Source organism: Tetrao urogallus (genome assembly GCF_951394365.1).
Source record: "Tetrao urogallus genome assembly, chromosome: 3".
Lineage (NCBI taxonomy): Eukaryota > Metazoa > Chordata > Aves > Galliformes > Phasianidae > Tetrao > Tetrao urogallus.
The window spans coordinates 78,617,907-78,631,896 of NC_136815.1; the positions used below are offsets into that span (position 1 = coordinate 78,617,907).

General features: G+C 40.6%; 1 protein-coding gene across 1 annotated transcript in view; it reads left to right on the top strand.

The window, feature by feature from the left end:
- Window positions 1-13,990, top strand: part of PHLPP1 (PH domain and leucine rich repeat protein phosphatase 1) — a gene marked incomplete at its 3' end in the record, with an annotated part of 130,073 nt that overhangs the window by 42,986 nt on the left and 73,097 nt on the right. The gene's annotated exons all lie outside the window — the stretch shown is intronic.

The following is a 13,990-nucleotide window of genomic DNA, read 5'->3' on the forward strand; positions in this document are numbered from 1 at the left end:
CAACTTTCATCAATTTTTATTGGTATGTATTTGCTGGATTTGAAGTTGGGTCTTAAATTTTTCATCCAGCATAGAGAAGATTTGAAGACTAATTTGCCTGTTTTGTCTTTTAATGGGCCTAAATAAACCAAACAGTTAGCAAATGTAACTTAAAGGTACAACTTCAATCATCTTATTTTTACATGTTTTTCCTGGATCAGGTCTGGCTTGCCTTTGAGCTGTGGATTGTAGAACTGGCTGCAGTATTTTGCCAGCTGTTACACTGGTGCTATAACACTTTTAATCCTATTTGCTATTGTCTATTTATATTCTCAAGGATAAAGTCAACCCTTTTGACCTAGCATCTTGGAGCTCTTGTGATTCAGGTGGAAAAAGAAGCCAGACTCATGCCCAGAATTGCTGTACGTGGTGTGAGAGTTCTGCAACCTGAGACCTGTTTTCAAGACCTCCATGTGTCCACAAGGTTAGCTACTGCAAGTATGTTCTGCCTTAACTAACCCAGCTGTCTGATAGCAAGTCCAGCACCTTCTGAATTGGATAGCTTCAAAATATCTCACTTTATGGGTGATGGCTCTTTGTTTTTATTAGGCAGAAAGACTTGAATTTCATCTAGACCTATGGAATAGTTTTGTTTCTTCTGCAGAATTATCTTTTTCATCTGTGCTGGTAAACTTACCTCCTACAAACACTTTCTTTTCATCCAATGTTGCAACCTGAATAAATGTTCCATAGGCACCACATTTCTCTCCTTGGCTGGACCCTATTCAGGTCTTTACAAATCATTTCCCTTTATGCCTCTTTGGGTTTAGAGTGATTCTCACTAACGTGCTGCCCACAAGGCTGGCTGTCAGCAGCTTGGTTTGGGAAGGTGCTCACCTACATGATCAGCCAGATGGATCGTGGCTCTTGTAGGTACACTGGGCTCTGATGCCTGTCAGAAAGATCAGCTGGTTTGTCACCTGAACCTGCACAATCATTTATAATTTGAAAATTCATGCATATTGACACCCACGTTGTTTCATCTTCTCCAGCTCATCCAGCTACCCCACTCGACTCTGTTGGTAAATAGTCCTTGCCAGAATTTCTCACCTTGACTTTCTGCATCTTTGGATGAGTTGATTTGGTACTTAATTTCTTGCTGTACGATATGAAGAAACGATCTACAACCTTCCTGGAACCTTTGCTTCAGTTGAATTTTTTTGACTATGCTTTTAAATTTATCCCTCTGGAAACTGATATTTTGTATCTGTTTTGGTTTTAAAAATTGTTGTTTTGGTATGAATATGCTTAGTTTACCAACTCCCAAAACAGTATGCTTGAAGACAATTGCTTCCAGCCTGTAAGGCCTTCAATACTTGCTTTGCTGGAGGTAAATCCATGGCCTTCTCCAGTGCTTCAGAGCTTTCCAGATTCTAGAACTAGAGTTCTTCTGATTCAGTAGTACTGAAATACTCATTGAGTAAGAGAGAGATAAAAGAAGAACCTTTAGAGCAAGGAGGAGAGAAGTCTTTTTTTCTTTTTAAGAATCTTTGTGGTATAAGCTGGCTTTTTCAATAAGTGGAGTTAACTTGGGAATGTTGATTTTGCCTAACTGTTAATAGCAACAAAATTGGTACGCAGGCAAGCTAATATTAATAGTGTATGCTACAGAAGTGCTTGTGATTAATTAGAATTGGTTTCCCATCATGTTAGGCATTGTACAAGACATTAATTCCTGCCCTTGAGATCTTTGTTTAGACAAGGCATAAACAAGGTAGTTGGAGCAAGCATAAACAAGCACAGTCGTGGTGTAGTGAGGCAGGCGTGTTTGCATCCCAGCTGCTCTGCTTTCTGGTCTCGATGAAATCTGATTTAACTTAGTGGAAAGATGTGAAGGCAAGTCGCAGGGGAGGGATGAAATTGCCCTCAGTTATGGAGGAGCTGACTGGGAAGAGCTGGGGAAAAATCACCGCTGTAATTAAGAACCGAGTCTTTCAGTGTGGTGGGGGAAGATGGCAGGAGAAAGGGAAGAAGGGGCTGGGCTAGCTTGCAAGGCCAGTGGCTTTACAGTCTGAAATGCCTGCACTGCAAGATATGTTCCTTTTGTCCTTTGGACTGTGAGAGCCGTTTCCTCAGTTTTGTTTACTCTTCAGTGTGCATTGTGGCAATAAAAATATTTGCAATAATTAGAAAAACTAATCCTTTATGAGAAGCAGAGGCAGTAATTATACCACTTACAAGTTGTCCTTATGTACTTCCTGGTGTGATTAAAAGCAATTGCTTGTTCTTGTGGATCTCCTCCAACCTTTTCTCCATTTCCAAAGACTTTGATATTTGAAAAATATGCCTTCTCCCCTGCTTGCTTTACAAGTGGTTTTTTTGTTTGTGACAAGGGTGTCTCTGCAGAACATGCTTTAACTGTAGAGATAGACTGATAGGATATCTGTAAAGATGAAAACAATCAAATTCTCTCCTGTCTGCGTTGCCATCCTGTGCTATCACCAGCGAATCCGGAGGTGCCCATGTTCTGTAGTAGATGGAAATTTCCCTGGAGCATCTTTTCTTTAAACGGGCCTCCATCTGAATCACAGTTGTCCCTCTTGTGGCAGTTGTGAATCGTTATAACCTTACTAATGATGGAACACTGATCTCCTGTGGTTTACTTGAATAAGATGAGACACTAAAATGTTACCCAAGGATTGCTGAAACGCCTTAAGGTAATTTTCATATTTAACTTATTTATTCTAAGAATGATGCTAATATTTACCACCTGTAACTACGATGTATCTAGTTAGTTCAGCATCACTTGCTGTAGTTGCAGATGCTGTGAACTTCAGTAGAATGGAGCCTGCCAGCTCTGACAGCACTGGATTCTTAACAGCCTGAGTCTATTTCATTAAACTAAGGATGTAACTGTTCAGAGTGTCTAGAATAATTTATGTCAGTTGCTTCTATCTGTGTGAATATGGTATACACCTTCTGATGGGAGGTGAAGTCTGAACTCCACAATTCTTAGAATGAGAAAATTGTGAATTGAGGATGAGCAGGTCATCTTCAAACAAAGAATTTAGTGGCCTGCCTTCAGTAATAGTAAGAATATAATAATAATCTATCTTAGAAGTGACAAAATTCTTACCACGTTTTTTCTGACCCTTATTTCTCCCCCTGCTCCCCCCCAACAGTAATTGGAAACAATGGATATTACATTACAGGGTTCATTTAAGGCAGTGTTTGAAATTGGTTTGTGCAAACTACCTTGAATGTGACTACCATTCCTTGCTTAAATTTGATGCTTGAAGGTGAACAACACATGGGGAACCTTACTTAAGTTCAGCCAGCCTTTCCTTTTGTTTCGACATAATTCTTCTGTGTTCAAAATTGTGTAATTTCAAAAAGTAGTAGGAAAGGCTGAGGTTTCAGGACAAATCTTGTTTACAGAGCAAGGACAATCAATTAGTCTCTAAAGAGGAACTCGCACTTTATTTTAAGTTGACTTCCTAGCTTGTGGAATGATTTTAATGTAGATACAATGAGGTAATTAAATTTCTCCAGCTATGAAATGACTGAGAAGTACCTGGTCTATGCTATATTGCTTCTGGGGGAGTATAGAAAAATACATTTCCTCATTCCACTTCATAATAGAGCAGTCATTGAAATGTAACCTTGCTGTCTCTGGTTGAGCAGAGGGATTGGATCAGATGACCTCCAGAGGTCCATTCCAACCTCTACCCATCTGTGAAATGTGTCTGCATCTTAGCTGTATTGTCTTGGTTGATGATGAAATAAAGGAGGCTGTTTAAAAAGCATCTCCTTGCAATTATCCCCAGTATACTACAAATGCTCTAAGTAGCAGCACTGTGCCAGGGTGAGGCAAAGGGTTTTAATTATGAAGGCTGGGAATCTTAAAGCATTAGTGCCCGTGTGGTTTCTTTTTACCTCTCATGCTCCTGTCTTAGGATGGGAGGGCAAGAAATGTGAGCAGTGAACAAATATCTGGTCAGATATGAGGGGTTTTTGGAGGTGTATATTGAGTGAAGATAGCACGTGCACCTTGAAGCATAGGAGTGTTTGTGATCTCGGGCAGTGTTGCTGCAGGGTGGAACGGGCATTGTAGTTGTCACTGGCCTTCGGTGCATTCACAGTGCCCAAGCCTCTGGCAGAGAAAACACTACTAAGCCTGCAATGGTATTTCTGCTTCAGTCTGTTTTCTGTAGATAAGTCTGAGCCCCTTGGAAGGAGGAGGTTACAGGAGTGTAATTGGCCCAAGAATGACTGCAACTGCAAAGTTGTCTCTGGTATGTTGTTGTGCTTGCACTAGGCTAAATTAAAAGTAAATAAAACCCCCTAAGCTTAATGAAGAATCAAATATACCATAGGGACCTGTGGCTGTTCCGTTTGACTTCTTGAATTAAAATTCTGAAGCTTGAAGGAGTTGGAGAGTGAGCAGCCTAGGGGTTCAAACAGTATTGAGAAATGATAATTTAAGAATTTTGAGCCCTGTGGGAAGGGAGTTGCATGCTTGAGGCTTGCTGGTATAAGTAAAAGCCTGGTTTTCCCCAGGATTTTTCCTTATTTCTTAACACCTTGTTGTTGGGGTGGGTGACACTTTCAAAATTTTGTCTGAATTCACTGATAGTTTTTCCCCATAATCCCAGAAATTTGACACGTGTTATCTTGGTAGAGGAGAACCTTCTTATAGGTTTTGGAGGAAATCTTGTCAGATAGCATGCTTTTATACTCTGTGGAAGAGAGGGAGCTTTTTTCTTCCTTAACGTGTCTCCAGATGATGAGAACCTCATTCAAACATGTGACAAACTTGCCAGTGTTCCTTCTGTTGAGCCTGAAGTAAGGAGCTGATGGTAGGTAAACAGAGTTGCAGACTGTATAGTTTGCTCCTAGGTGAATTAAAACATGAACAACAAAGCCACAAAAACTGTTAAATGTTCTTTGCAAGGTATTTCTCGTTTAAGGAGCTGCTCTACTATCCCACCTGCTGCTTTTTTTCTTCCATCAGTTCCTGTACTGAGGCTAGTAAGCACTAAACTCTGCAAGATATGTAAAGAGAAAGCCAACTCTGAGCAAATTTAGAACAGAAATAAATGCGTAAGGGGGGGGAAGGTGCCACCTCTGACCCCACACGTGGGATGGAATGCATCTGTTTGAAGAAGCATAAAAATAACCACATCAGGACACTTTACCATGACGGGGGTGTATATTCAACTTGTCCAGGTAAAGATGATATAAGAAGAAACTTTGTATTTTGTGCGCTTACTAATCCATGGAAATAAACTGAAGTTTAAATATCTGATACTTTTGTGAGAGCCAGATGTTCTCAGGCTACCTTGAGCTACATGCTGGAGAGGATAAACTATCATACTCAATGTTCTCAGCCTTGCTTTTTGGTGACTTTTCTAGCTGTTGTTGTATTAATTGACCAGGAGGAGAAGCAATACCACATTTTTCAGGCAGAGCATTTGTCATGGCACTAAACCTTTGGGCAGAGAGCCCTTAGAGCATTGTAAAAGCAGGACATGAGTTTGTTTTAGCAGTTTCACATAGCGTAACTCCCTGTACTGCTGTTCGTTTTGTCACAGTGGCCTCAGTGCAGCAACCTTTTTACTTTTGGTCAGGTCGTTACATCAGTAAGCTGTGGTGTGGTGTATCAGATGGAAGGGTTGGTTGGTTGGAAGGAGTAATGCAAAGACTTTTCATGCTAAGGAAGAGACCTGCATTGGTACTGAGGTCTGGAATGTGCTAATTTAAATGCTGCTATATTCAGCAGTGCTTTTTTTATAGGCAAACAACTTTTTCTAAATAATACAGCCTGTATTATGATGAAGAATTGCAGTTGATTTCTTCCTTTTTGAAATACTGTTTCATGCAAGTTTTAGGATCCTCTTATAGGTGAGTCACTTGAATGTTAAATGTCTTTTGTGGAAGCGTTTGGGAGTTTCCCAACCTGTAGTTGGAGATCAGTGTGTGCTTTGTACATGTCCTAAGCTGTTTTGGCATGAGAAAGATTCAGGTTTAGCCCACGTGTTTGGGGATATGCAGCATTCAATTGTTGTTAGTCCTTTGCCTTTTTATGAGTTTTGTTCCCAGATCTTTATGGTATTTAAATGGTGGAAAACTCTGATTTGGATGCTGACATGCAAACGTGAACATATTGCTGACTGAAGGTAGCTCATAATTTCTTGCCCTAGCATTTACTTGCTGCATGCTCTGTTATGCCTCTTCTGTGCTTTTTCCTAGCGTTGCCTCTGAAAACCACACATACCAGTGCTTCTGCTGCCTGATTGAAGCATTACAACTTTGTACAGTAGGAAGAATGGAATGAAACTGCATAGCAATTATGGCTCGGGGGTTTAGTTCAAAAGTATTCTGTTCATATGATTGCCACCTGACCTATTGTTTTGTATCTAAATTATCACATGCGGTAGAAGTCACCTGCAAACATCAGACTTGGAAATTATCAAGTGAGAAGCATTCAATAAGAAGCAATAATGGCTTAGAGAAACTCAGAAGAAAAAGCATAATAATTCCATGGTCTGGCCAATGCTGCATTCCCACAAACAAGTATGATGTCAGGGCTGGTTAGCAGAAAAGGAACACTGTGGAAATGTACTGCAGAAGTGGGGTTGGAAGAGTTGAGAACACTTTAAGACAGTCTTACTGCTAATCTGGACACATGGTGTTGTGTAATTGTGGTTTGAGGAGGAGCCATGAAGGAATTGCGTGCTCTCATGTGTTCAGAGTGCGGAGGTGGTGTGTAAGATGGTTAGGCAGTATAGGAAGTGAACCATCACAATACTGAGTGTTTACTTTGTTGTTGCTGGAGTTAACAATTCCCTTCAAATTTTTGATGATTAAGTAACATGCAGTTGATGGTTGGGATCACGGAGGGATCAGATGTGAGGAAAGAGAAGAAACCATTCCTGGCAGTCCTTGGAGCAGGAAGGGGACAAGCATTTCAAAGGTCTGTTGGGGAGATAGCAGCCATGGGGTGAAACCATTCGCAGTGCTTGTATGGAAAAGAAGGAGCCAGACACCTTGCTGCAGAGCCTATGTGACTGCTTTCATGGGCAGGAAGTCAAGTGACTGCAGTGATTTCCAAAACTCGTGTTAACACTGTTGATGAAGCTCTACTGAGACCTTGCTTACATCTTCATTGCTGAAATGCTATTAAAAGATTAATATAATCCTTCATTGTTGTTGACATAACAGACATGTAGCAGTGACAGAAGAACATAGATTGCTTAATACATGCTGTTTTTTTTTTCTAGAATATTAGAAAGTATGATATGTTGAGTAACTGCTGTGTTATCTGTTGGCTACTATATCTTATGCCATTCATATCAAATTTTTATCCCTTCCAGCAGCTGAAGGGTTGCTTCCCTGTATGTTCCTTTGTGAGACTACTTAAAATATTTGACTGCTTCAGAAATTATTGTCAGAAATGTTAAGAGCATGTCAGTTCTAAAATAACTTCTTCCCTTATATAGGAAGGTGAATTGAGTTTCTGTACTGTAAAAATTTCTTAGACTGCTAAACTGGTAATTCATTGTCAGGGACTTTTTCCGCCACCTCTCTCCTAGTGAAAATGATCTCCAGCTCCAGGAAGGTGGCATTGCTGTGTTGTGGGTATAGAGAACCATTGATGTAATCCTAAGCATACAGGATTCAGTGCAATTTTAATTGGAAAATGTGACACTTTGGCAAGTTGATCAGCCCTTAGAAATCAAATGGACAAACTAAAGGCTTGTGTGGGCTGCAAAAAGGATTAGATTTGTATTTTTTTGAGACTTAAATGCTTAGCAGTTGTAGGTGTCACTGGATAACAACTGTTTCAACACTAACTACTGACATGATTATTTTTTTGGCTTGGCAGTTGGAATAATAATGTTTAACTTACACCTTATACTTAATTTCTTTATTCTGTAGCCTCTTAATTTGTCAGTTTGTAGTTCATGACAAGACAAGATGTACCTCTTCCTTTAGAGAAAGAACATGGTGGTGTAATCTTTCTGTTGGTCCAAAACCACTGATGAAGTAAAATTCAAGAAATCTTCTTTCTCCTCCTCTGTAGTTTGGCTAACCCTTAGACTCCTGAGACCTTGGTACTTGTTCTGAAAATGTACTTTACTTTCTTACCTTGTACATGAAGCTTGTCCCACTGGCACTGTTGTTTCTGGTGACTGCCTCTGAGAAATGCCACTGACTTGATGCTGCTTCTGTGGAATTACTGCTGTCTGTATTCCACAATGGGAGCTGAGGAAGAAGAGTGAAGACGTGTCTTTGGTAGGAGGAGTAAGAAAGGAAGACAACAGACTAGTGGTTTAAACTCCAATCTTAGACAAACAGCAGTGCGTGTACGAGATGCAGCTGTGGGGTTTTTCTCTCCATTCCTAAGTTGGTACTGTCCTGTACCCCTTACCCAGTGTGAATGTGATCCTTAATGTCCTTGCCTGCAGCAGTCCTGTTATTTTAAGAGCAAAGCCTAAAAAACCTAAGAGATAAAATATCTTTGTCCTCTGGTCATGGAGTTTGTCTGGATTTAGGCTGTAAAAAGGAAACACAAGCTATGGGACTTGAGTGGGATTTTAGGTCATTTGAAAACTGCATCTTCAGTTCATGAAAGCTACGTTCTTTGACATGAAAAATTTTGGAATTAAAGTTAAGCTGAATCTGGTAGGAAATGCTTGAATTGTTGGGGAAGGTTTTCAAAAAGGTAGACGGATAGTCAGCAACCTTAACTCGGCAAGATGTTGGTTGTATTTGTTTCAGAGCAGACTACTGATGTGTAGCATTCAGACAGAGCATAAATAGGGATTGTATGTATTCAAACTCTTGCGAGCTCTGGCTGCAAGAGATTTTAACTCAAGTTTGCTTTTTGGGAGCTGTGTTGTCGCTTCCGCTCAGCTGCAAGCTCAGCTTCCTCTGCTGTGGAGGGGATCAGCTGTTTCTGTGTGGCCAGCGTTTGCTGAAGCCAATTCTCAGCTGGCTCTGTAAATGCCCGAAATCAGCAGCCTTCAACTTTTGTTGTTTGCCTTTTAAAGATGGTGAAGTCGATCACTGTTGTGAAGTTGCCAGCATCATTGTAGGAATTATAAGGTGGGACTGTAGTTCATTACTGCTCTACTGGTTTAAGGTACTTGGGGACAAAGTGTTGGCTTATGAGTGTGAAAGGAGAACTTTATCACCAAGAAGCTCTGGATGAAGTTTGTTATTTTGAGCACTTAAACTCGTGGGTGTTTTTTTTTTTTTCCCCCCTTCTGCTTCGCTGAATAAATTTCAAGTTGGAACTAGAACTGTTCTATTTTCCTACTCCCTAATGAAACAACATGCTCCAAACATTGAAACTGCATTCTTATATCATCCGTAGCCTCAGGCTTGAGATGGGTCATCTGACCTTTTCATCAAAACTGTGAGTTAAACATAGGCCCGTTTTGGTAAGGGAATGTAATTTTTAAATACAGACACTGTAAGGTTCTGTTGCACGCATGCTTCATGTTAAACTTTGAGCTTACTTTAGGAAGAGAAATCTTATCTGAGCTGGGTTTGTAGTTGCTGAAGTTTGTCAGCATCAAGGCTCTTCAGAAGACAGCCTTATCTGTCTCTGAATGACAGATTTATTCTCTGTTCTTCAAAACCACATCATGCACTGTGGAATGTCATCCATGTGGTCTGAACGAAAGGGCTCTTTCATCTAAGTACAAACCTATTTTATTCAATGCTTATGTCTTTTAACTGTTTTTTTTTTTTAACTACAGAAAGTAAAAAATGCTTACAAGTAGGATGGCAGAGCTGTTTCTTTGTGATTCCTCGTCAAGAAATGAACATGGGCAAATAGAATCTCACAAAGCTAGAAAGCCTAATGTCAAGAAATACAGGCAATCTTGAGGAAAACTTCAGTTTGAAGCAGGTGGCTGTTCTTACTTTCTCACCTCGACAGTTTAATATCTTCTTCCATATGCTTGAGGAGAAAGATAACACAAATTAGTTCTTCACCTGTAGGCTTGTTTGGTAGCTGAAATCACGTGGGTGTCACTACCTGTTGTCTTCTCTCATTGTGGTATGAGTCTCCAGTTGTGTGTGGTAGGGGATTGCTTCATGCCTGAGAGCTTTGTGCCTTCTTGGTGATCTCTGCAAGGACAGATACTGCACGATACAGAAAAAGTTGACAAGAACTTCTAAATTTGAAGCATTGTTCTTATAATAGATCTGCCTATAGTTTTTTAAGGCACTATAAGAACGACACGATACATTACACTGAGGTTGCAGACACTGGAAATTCCTGTTAACGTGGAGAAAATGAAAAGTGGAAAAAGGAAAAAATGGAGATTGTGGTTCTAAAGTGTCTGTTATGCTGTGATAAGTTTTGGTGTAATATCACTACTTTTGTCTTGGTGTCACGTGATCTGGCATAGCTCTTGTGTTCCAGGTGCTGGGCTGTGTCCTGAGGCATGTGGAAAATAGTTTCACGTGCTTACGGGAATAGAACATACCAAAAGGAGCAATCTAGAAATAGTCCAGGCTGGTCAGGGAGTTGGTATTTAAGATGCCTGTCTGGTATATGTCTGTCTTCTAATTAAGAAGTACAGTGTTTTGGGGTGGGGAATATTCTTTGTTTTGGGGTTTGATGTAGGGTGTTTGGTTTTGTTATGTATGGCACACCAACTGAAGTTAATGAATAAACAGTGTCTGTGTACGGGTGCCTTTAAACCAGGGAGTCTTGTGCTTCAATGGAAGCCTGGAAAATTTCTGCAAGTTAGGAAACAGCACTCACTCTGCTAGTCTTGAATCACTGTCCAGCAGAATCTGATGCTACATCTGCTCTCTCCAAGCTCTCAATCCAGAGTGGAAAAGCAGAAAACACTAAGTTTGGAGTCCTATTTCTGGTTCTAGTGTCACAGGAAAGGAATTCCTGAAACTGCATGTCTTGCCTCTTACAGATTTGGTTCTTTTTGAGGATCTCAGGGATGCTGAATGGAGATAGAAATGAGAGCAGAACCTCACTTTCAGAATGTTTTAGCTTTTAACTTCCAAACTTGGGCAGCTCTGGCCCTGCTGTGTGTAGATGATGGTGGGAACTAAATGCTTCAAGGGATGTAGCCCCCTTTGTTCCAACATGTTATTTAGTGCTAGCTATTGCATTAGCATTATATTTTGAACAGCATTTATTTTTCAGTAGAACTGTAGAATCATTGAGGTTGGAAAAGACCTCTCAATTGCCTAGTCCAACCATCAACCCATCCCCACCATGCCCACTAACCACATCCCCCACATCTACATGTTTCTGAAACACCTCCAGGAATGGTGAATCCACCATCTCCCTGACCAGCCTGTGCCAATACCTCATCACCCTTTCAGAGAAGCAAATCTTCCTAATATCTAACCTGAACCTCTTCAGGTGTGACTTGAGGCCATTACCTCTCATCCGGTAAAAACTGAAATTTCCTCAAGTACTGGGAGAGGGGAACTAACTTCTCTAAAGTCAGCAGGGGTTTGTTAGGGAAGCCAAACCTTTACTGACAGTGCAGTCTTGCGGTTTATCCCATCTATCAAAAAGGCATCCTGTGCAGCCAGTGCGATAGGCTTGGGGGAATCCTCTGATAAGCAGCGTACATTCCTCCTCAAACACTAACTGCCTTCTGAGTCTGTGAATATCAGTTTGCACAAATACGTCAATGAGAATCTCTTAAAATGATGTCATGTTCTAGTAGGCTATAGGCAGATAAATATGCTTAGATCAAGTTTGAGGCCCCAAGTAGTCTTGTTTAGAGTTTTGCTGGGTAGCAGTGTGAGTGAGACAGCAATGCAGGGCTTGCAGAGTCGGAGGTATCAGCACCGAGGCTGTTACACAGCTCATGCTAGCTAGATGCACAGGACTGTGAATCAGAAATCGTAGTGACTTTGAAAATATTACTTGCTTCGCAAACAGCCTAGGAGTGACTTGGTTGAATTTCTGTGGTCTGGCCCACAGCCAAGGGTTTTCTTAACCAGCCGCAGGATCAGGTTTTCTTTATATATCAGGTAGCGAAACAGCCAGGGAGCCAGTTTGCTTATAGTATAATGTATATACAGAACTGTGGGACCAAGGTTTAGGATCCCAGATATGACTATCATCCTATTTAAAAAAAAAAAAAAAAAAAAAGTTCTTTTTTTATTCAGTAGATCTTTAAATTTTATCCAGCGTGCGTACTGCAACATTCATAACCCGTGTGGTTTCTTGCAGGAGACAAATCCAGAGGCTAACTTTTGCCTGTTTTCTGTGCAAAATGTTCTATCTCAAATGGAAATTGAAATGGTTCTTAAGAGAAGAGCTCTGAGAAACGTGCTTGCCAACTCAGGGAAGCTGCTTGCTTGCTTCAAATCCAAACAAAGACCAGACAGGATATATTTGAAAGCCCTTTTTCATGATTCAGATCACTTGTCCTAGTTTCCAGAGGCTGACTTCAATAATGCACATTTGAGGCGAACAATGGGGTATGTCAGTATTTGTTCTACCTCTTCTCTACTTAATAACATCCCAGTCCCATTATTTTATCCCTCCTCTCTTCCCATTGTTAAATAGCTTGATTCTGTCAGGTTGAATAAATATCTAAATTCCGTCTGCTGGAGAATTGCTCGGTTTCATCAGCAGATATAAATGATCCACGATTTCTAGAAAATGGAGCAGCACATTGTTGCTGTCTTTGCCTGTCTGTGGGCTGCCCCTCTGTACAGAGCCACTAAATTGGAAATGAAGGGATGAGGACCACAGCTCCTGGATTCTGTGGGCTGCACCTTTTATGCTCTGAATGACTATGCAGTTGTGTGAGCCTGGCACCCGTGGGCTATACTATGGCCACCCATGTGTTCATATATCACAGATGATGGTAAAATAAATTGTTTTAACTGCTGATTGCTGCAGACATGCTGAAGTAGCATGTCGTATTTCGTGAATATGATTTGAAGCTAATGAAGCAGATCGGAGAGAAGCGGCCTTTTACATAATGCCATTGCTTCAGCACTAATATGACTAATCTGTTTGGACAAGTAACGATGAACTTCTGAATGGCTCATTGCAGGATGCTTGAGTAACTCAGTTAGAAACAACAACCTTTGTGTTGGCACGATAATCTCCTTTTTATAAGAACAAGTGGCTGGGTTCTTTTCAAAAGCGTACTATTTTTGTTTCAGAGCAGTGGGATGACGAGTCTTGGGGCAATGCTTTAATAAAATGGAAAAAAAAAAAAAAAAGCAGGCGAACTTCATTATAATTGCAGGCTGGAAGATGTTATTTGGATCGTCTGTGGATACAGAAGCGGGTAGGATAGAGCTGGGGATACACAGTGACACAGGAGGTGTGTTGTGTTGGGGATAGGTAAGGCTGATAACGGCCACCCATTGAACATTTTGCACCTTGCACCTAACCATATTTAGGTATGTGATAATTTAGCCTTAAAGAAATAATGAAGAGCCTTAAGTTTTAGCATGCTCTAGAAAGAAACTGTTAGTCCTCTGTTGGGTAGTGCAGTGGTTGGATATTTTTCTACTCCAGGAATTCACTGGCTTATTTTACCTTGCTGTATTACCTTTTTGTGTGTATAGTGCTAGTCTTTTAGTGTAATAAGCAGTGTAGAAGGGTGAATAATACTTGGTCTGAATCCACTGTCTTCTCTGTTCATTGGTGGAGTGTGTCTGCATGCCTGCTTTAATGTGTTACTTCTGATGTGCAGTTCTGTGGTGCTCACTGACCCTCCTGGAGAAGAGACAATACATCAAATACCTTGTATATTAAATAAAACATGGACATCTGTCATATTTACAGAATTTTGTTAAACTGAAGCTGTCTTTTGTCAGTAAGTGTGATATAGGTGCTTTGAATTTCTGTTGAAACTGGAACCTCATGAGAAGGCAGTATACATACCAGAGGCAAGCTTTTCCCACTTGGGTGGGAATAATGAAGCATCAAAGGACCTTGCAGCATTCCCTATTTTTCCTGTCTGGTGTGGCCTTTATTCTTGTC